The 6809-nt window shown below is 36.2% G+C and overlaps 1 pseudogene; it reads left to right on the top strand.

The window, feature by feature from the left end:
• The first annotated feature begins 825 nt into the window (after positions 1–825).
• Positions 826–6809, top strand: part of LOC149214407 (uncharacterized) — a 50998-nt pseudogene continuing 45014 nt past the window's right edge.

Here is a 6809-nt window from a genome sequence, read left to right as displayed (position 1 = left end):
ATAGAAGACTTTTGGAAGAAGACTAATATGCTAATAATATATTCCTGAGGGAGGGCTGAGATTCCAGGGGTGATTGTTCTCAGATTTGGCACCATATATCAGTGTTTTCAGGAGGACAGATTGGAGATCAATCATCATATTTTGAAGCTGAGATAATACATATGTTTCCTGCAAAACTTTGAGGCCAAATTCTCTATACTAAGCAACATCATTAAAGGGTTTGGAATTTCTGAAGGAGACAAACATTTTGTAGCTTCTTTCTGAGTTTATATTAGTTTATACCAGTGGGCCGAGATTGGTCAAAAGTTGTCACCAAGTGAAGCTCCAGTTTCCTTGATCTTCCTATATTGTAACAACTTTCTGAATTAAGAAACAAAATTAATGATTGCCTCTTATTTCCTCTTGTTATAGTATTTCCCTTACTATGCGTGCCAAGTGTTTGATGAAATTATTGCACTCTAACTGTTTGTAAAAAATTGTTAAAGAAAGTTTGTTTATGAAGGAAAAAATTGCATAATTTAGAATTGGTACGTCACAGTGGTATCATATCATGCTCCTGGCCCGCTGTTGGACTAGAACATATTGAAAAGAAGAATATTGGAACCAGAATAAAAAGGTTTAAGCTAACTAGGAAAAACAAAATTGTTTCCAAATCAGAAATTTGAAGACTATAGCGAAGCCTTCATAAAGGTAAAAAAAATCTTGGAAGCCTAGTTATCATCAAGGGCTACCAAGAAGGGAAGAAGTAATGACAAACCTGAATTTGATACAAGCAGGATTGAAGGCTTAGTACATTTAGTTGAGAAGACAGATAAAGATGAAGGCATGGAAGCAGTTGATGCTGTAGAGGATCCAGATGCAGTAGAAGCTTTGAAAATTCCATTTAGAGGGAACCAAAAGGTAAATAAAGATATGGGAAAGATGTTAAATCCAACAAAAGAGACAACACATGTATTTGAAGGTGAAGTCCAAGATCGAGATATCAAGGACAAATTTGGAAGAATTTTTCCTGTTGAAGAAAAGTATAGGACAGACAGTTGCAAAAATGGCCTAGCACTTTTAGAAATGAATGAATTAGTGTCATTGTTTGCTGAGCAAAATCCTTCTACTCAGTTACCTGAAAGTACAATTATAGTTTATAATTGAGGCAAGGGAAGATATACACTTAAAAGGGGAGGTTGCAGTATCTCTAAGGATTGTTCAGCTATGGAGTTGGGCCATTCTATAGACATTTTGGAGGCAAAGAAGTTGTAGTCCCATAATCCACAAGAGGTGGATCATTATACACACGTACAAATTTTCCTAGTCCTGCGAGTTAAGTGGCTCATGGTTTCTCAACAAATGCAAGTAAAATGATATGGTAGTATATGTTATCAAAATAATGGAATAAACTCTTAAACCAACATACTGGAACCCATTTCTAAGCAATCAAAAAGGCTTGGCAGTCTAAAAAATTGCACTGGTTTATTGGAAATGAGCATTGTGCAAATGAGTAAATGAGCATTGTGCAAATGAGTGATGGCTATGTGAAACTTTGGAATATTAATCAAGAATAAAATGTTGTTCAATTTCCACCAAGCTCTGCATGGTTACTTGCATCAAAATCTGCAGATTATAAAATATATTATGATGATCTTTGAAAGATAAAAACACCATTGTGCATTTTGTCACATCACAGGAAAATTGTGGATAATGTCAAGTCCCTTGATTCGACCAACCTTGCCTCAGCTTCAAGTGATGGTACACTCAAGCCTTGGAACCTAGAAACAAGTACACAAAGTGTACTTTGCAACCTTATTCTGACATATTCTGTGCCTAAAAATGAAAATAACCTTGTGGAGCTTTTTGCAGCTGATAGGTATAATTCTACTGGTTTAGAGTCAAATGAGGTGTTTATCTATCATGAATATTTTTCAATACCAGTGGCATCTTACAAGTTTAACTGTGTAGACCCATTGAATGGTCAAGAGGTATATGATGTCGATGGGAAGTCGGTTTCCTCTATGTGCTAAAGAGGGTAGACCCAAACTTTGGTTGCATCACCACTATTAACATCCAGAGGCCTCTATTACCCTTCAATTGGGAATACAAGATTTTAGTTTTCTTTGGGGCCTTGCAATACTTATTTTATGTGAGAAATACCATGCAAAAACATTACCATCCTCTAGCTCTTGCATCTACATTATAAAAGGAAAACTATCTCAAGACATCCATACGAATGTAGACTCCAGGTTGCTCTTAAAAGAAGACTTTTATGACAAAGAGATGTTTTCCTGCAAATTTTGTCTAGAGCTCTTACATATGCTTATATGGGCAGTCACTTTAGTCTTATCAATATTGGAATAGGTTCTCAAGTTTTATCCAAATGATCGCATAAATAATGAAATATTTTTATTTATTGCACTAGAACTTTGTATGTACTGCAACATTCTTGGAAATGATAAGTCTGATATTCCTAATCATGGTGATCTAATAACTACCATTTTAGGAATTGCTAGAAGCCTTGAGTATTGGCTGGCTCATAGGTTGTTACTTTCAAAGGTCCCAAACAACAGGTTGAAGCATGCTAAGCTTTTGAACAAATGTTTGGAATTTTTGAATGAACAAGAGCATTTGGTGGTTTGTGCATGTGCTCATGAACAACTCAATTCCATGATGAACACTAAAAGTGATGTGCAAGTTCATGTTGCTGGGGATCTTCTTGCTATGCTACAACAAGAGATGCTTGTCAAAACTATTGAAATGAAGGAATATGACACCACAACAATAAAATTTGGTAGGGTTTCAGAGATCTCATAAACAAATTTCTGAAATTTGATGCTACAGGTTATGATGCCTTGCAGATTTTTCAAGTTGATAAGCATCCAAGCAGCATGGGCATTGGCAAAGCCAAGGAAGGATTTTTGTTATTTGGCATGTTTAAGAAGCGTGTCATTGTCATGGCTGACGTCTTTTAAGGACTTGGTTCTTAGTGCCTATATTATATCTTAACATTCTGAATGGTCGTCTCAACACTATACCACTGCTCCATTAGTGTTATGAAATGATGTCATCCATGCACAACACTTTGAAATATGTTAAAGATATTCCACATCTACTCGAGATTTCGGTGTCCAGGTTATCTGTCAACATTGGATGATTGGACAACAATGTCAAAGAGTATGAATTCCATTTTACATACAAGGAAAATTTTTGAGAGTGGGATTTCAGAAAGACAGCATGAGCATGCAAGAATGTCCAATTTGAATATTGTAAGACAGGCTTTTACATGCATTACAATTGAGCTTGTCCATATCTATGAATTTTGAACTGATAAATCGAGTCATTGACTTTAATCAAAGCAATAGAAACAAATATGGAAAGATGATTACATCTGGGGTTTGTCTAGAGTTGGATGAATTGAAGGAAATATACGAGGGCTTGCTTGAGGATATTTCAGTGCTTGAGCTAAAATGTCTCCCATGCCAAGCTAATAATCCCAAACATAGGTCCATTGTGTATATACCCCAAATTGGTTATTAGTTCTGCCTTTCTGGACTAAAACTCGATGATAGTGAATTGGAAAATCTTAAAGACACCGAGTTTGCTTTTGCATGTGAAAAGGATCATCATGAAGTGTACTTTTATCGTACTTCAAAGACAAAAGAGTTGGATCTTCTTCTAGGAGACATCTATCAAAAAATGTCAGATATGGAAAGAGCCATAATAAGAGATTTGGAATTGCAGCTTTAGCCTTTCTCAATGCATTTTCATATGACATCAAAGTCTATTGGGGAGATGGACTGCATGCTCTCATTGGCATTAGTTGCACACCAATACATGCATGTCAGGCTAGTGCTCACTGCAGAGGATGCACTTGAGATAAAAAAAGGAAAGTACTCATTTTCTGTAGGGAATAATGCCTTCTCCCTCTCAGAAACCCCTGCAAGTGTTGCCATCCTGCATGTATAGAATGTTGATGGCACTATTGTCCTTGTGATCAAAATGTCAATACATAAAAAATTGGAGACTAAGGAATCTAATCTATCCTAGAATGGTTTCCTTTGTGTGCTAAAGATGGCAGACCCAAACTTTGGTTGCATAACCACTGTTAACATCCGAAGGCCTCTATTACCCTTCATTTGTAAAACAGATTGGATGTAAGGTGAAAATCAGACTTCTTGCACCTCACGCAGTTGACAAGGCATATGTATATTGCTGCATGAAGAGCAGGCCTAACATTACAGAATATTAGGTATTTGTACCATTTTTGTCAAATGACCCACCCTCCTTGAACAATGTTGGATTGGGCTTCTCCAAAATCATACACTTCTACATACATGTGTGCTCTCAAAGGAGTACAAGCTATTTATAGATGGCACTCAATCAATAGCCATTGGATTAGTTGTGCTACCATATCTACATGAACTCAGATCAATTATTCCTCAATCTAGTGCTTTGGATGTAGGCCCAACGAAGTTTGGGCATGGAAACCCTTACAACCAAAATACCAAATAAATGAATTCCCTGGATACCAAGATGTTTGGTAGCATCATGGTTCAATTGGGAATACAAGATTTTAGTTTTATTTGGGGCATTGCATTAATGATTTTGTGTGAGCAATACCATGCAAAATCATTACCATCCTCCAACTCTTGCATCTACATTATAAATGGGAAACTGGCTCAATACATCCATACAAATATAGACTACAGGTTGCTCTCAATATAAGACTTCTATGACAAAGAGATGCTTTCCTGCAAATTTTGTCTAGAGCTCTTGCAGATGCTTATACGGGAAGTCACTTTAGTCTTATCAATCTTGGAACAGGTTCTCAAGTTTTATTCGGATGATCTCATAAACAATGAAATATTTTTATTTATTAAACCTGAACTTTGTATGTACTGCAACTCTTTTGGAAATGATAACTTTGATATTCCTAATCATGGTGATCTAGTAGCTACCTTTTTAGGAATTTCTCGAAGCCTTGAATATTCGCTGGCTCACAGGTTGTTACTTTAAAGGTCCCAAACAACAGGTTGAAGCATGCTAAGATTTTGAACAAGTGTTTGGAATTGTTGAATGAACACAAGAATCTGGTGGTTTGTGCATGTGCTCATGAACAACTCAACTCCATGATGAACACTGAAAATGATGTGCAAGTTCATGCTACTGGGGCCCTTGCTAGGCTACAACAAGACATGATTGTCAACACTATTCAAATGAAGGAATATGACACCGCACCAATAAAATTTGACAAGGTTTCAGAGATCTCATTAAACATATTTTTGAAAATTGATGCTACAGGTTATAATGCCTTGCAATATTTTTCAAGTTGATAAGCATCCAAGTAGCATGGGCATTGGCAAAGCCAAGGAAGGATTTTTTATATTTGGCATGTTTAACAAGTGTGTCATTGTCATGGCCTGACGTATTTTGAAGACTTGGTTCATAAGGCCTATATTAGATCTCAACATTCTGAATGGTTGTCTCAACATTATACTGCTTCTCCATCATTGTGATGAAATGATGCCAGCCCTGCATAACACTTTGAAATCTGTGAAAGATATTCCACATCTACTCGAGATTTCAGTGTCCAAGTTATCTGTCAACATTGGATGATTGGATAGCACTGCCAAAGAGTATGAGTTCCATTTCACATACAAGGAAATTTTTTGAAATTGAGATTTCAGAAAGACAACATGAGCATGTAGGAATGTTCAATTTAAATATTGTAAGACAGGATTTTACATGCATTACAGTTGATCTTGTCCATATATATGAAGTTTGAATGGATATATGGAGTCTTTGACTTTAATCAAAGCAACATAAACAAATACTGAATGATGATTGCATTCAGGATTTGTCTAGAGTTGGATGAATTGAAGGAAATATACGAGGGCTTGCTTGAGGAGATTTCAGCACTTGAGCTAAAATGCCTCCCATGCCAAGCTAATAATCCCAAACACGAGTCCATTATGTATATACCTCAAATTGGTTATCAATTGTGCCTTTCTGGACTAAAACTCGACTATAGTGATTTGGAAAATCTTAAAGAGACAGAGTTTGCTTTTGCAGGTGAAAAGGATCATCGAGAAGCATACTTATATCATATTTCAAAGACAAAAGTGTTGGATCTTCTTCTAGGAGACGTCTATCATAAAATTTTATATATGGAAAGAGCCATAATAAAATATTTTAAATTGCAGGAATGCATTTGCATATGACATCAAAGTTCGTTGGGAAACTAGACTACATGCTCTCATTGGCATTAGTTGCACACCAATACATGTATGTTAGGCCAGTGCTCACTGCGGAGGATGCACTTGAGACAAAAAAGGAAATCACTCATTTCTGTAGGGAATAATGCCTTCTCCCACTCAGAAACCCCTGCAAGAATTGACAGCCTGCCTATACAGAATGTTGATGGCACTATTGTCCCTATGATCAAAAGGTCAATACATAAAAAAATTGGAGATTAAGGAATCTAATCTATCCTGGACTGGTTATGTCCTGATTGCTTACAACAGAAAACCATCAAACAATGAAGAAGGGGATCCTATTAAGTCCATCCATGGAGTATTAGCAAATAGAAAAGTGGCAACAAAAGAAGTGGAATATGCCAAACATAATGTCAGGGTGCCAAAAGTATATGTTCGAATTAATGGAAACTTGGAGTTACTGATGATCATCCATATATATGCTCAATCAAATAAGCCTAGATTATTTATGCCTTGATAGACTTTCATGTGCTATACTACAAAAATAGTTTTCTATGAAGACAGTATCAATGCCTATATCTACTTAATCCTGAGAATAGTCCTAGAAAT

The sequence above is a fragment of the Pinus tabuliformis genome, chromosome 1_1 (genome assembly GCF_031772625.1).
Source record: "Pinus tabuliformis cultivar Carrire ecotype Pingquan chromosome 1_1, CPIR1, whole genome shotgun sequence".
Taxonomy (NCBI): Eukaryota; Viridiplantae; Streptophyta; class Pinopsida; order Pinales; family Pinaceae; genus Pinus; species Pinus tabuliformis.
Note: the sequence above shows the minus strand (reverse complement) of the source record. Positions and strands in the feature narration are given on the sequence as shown.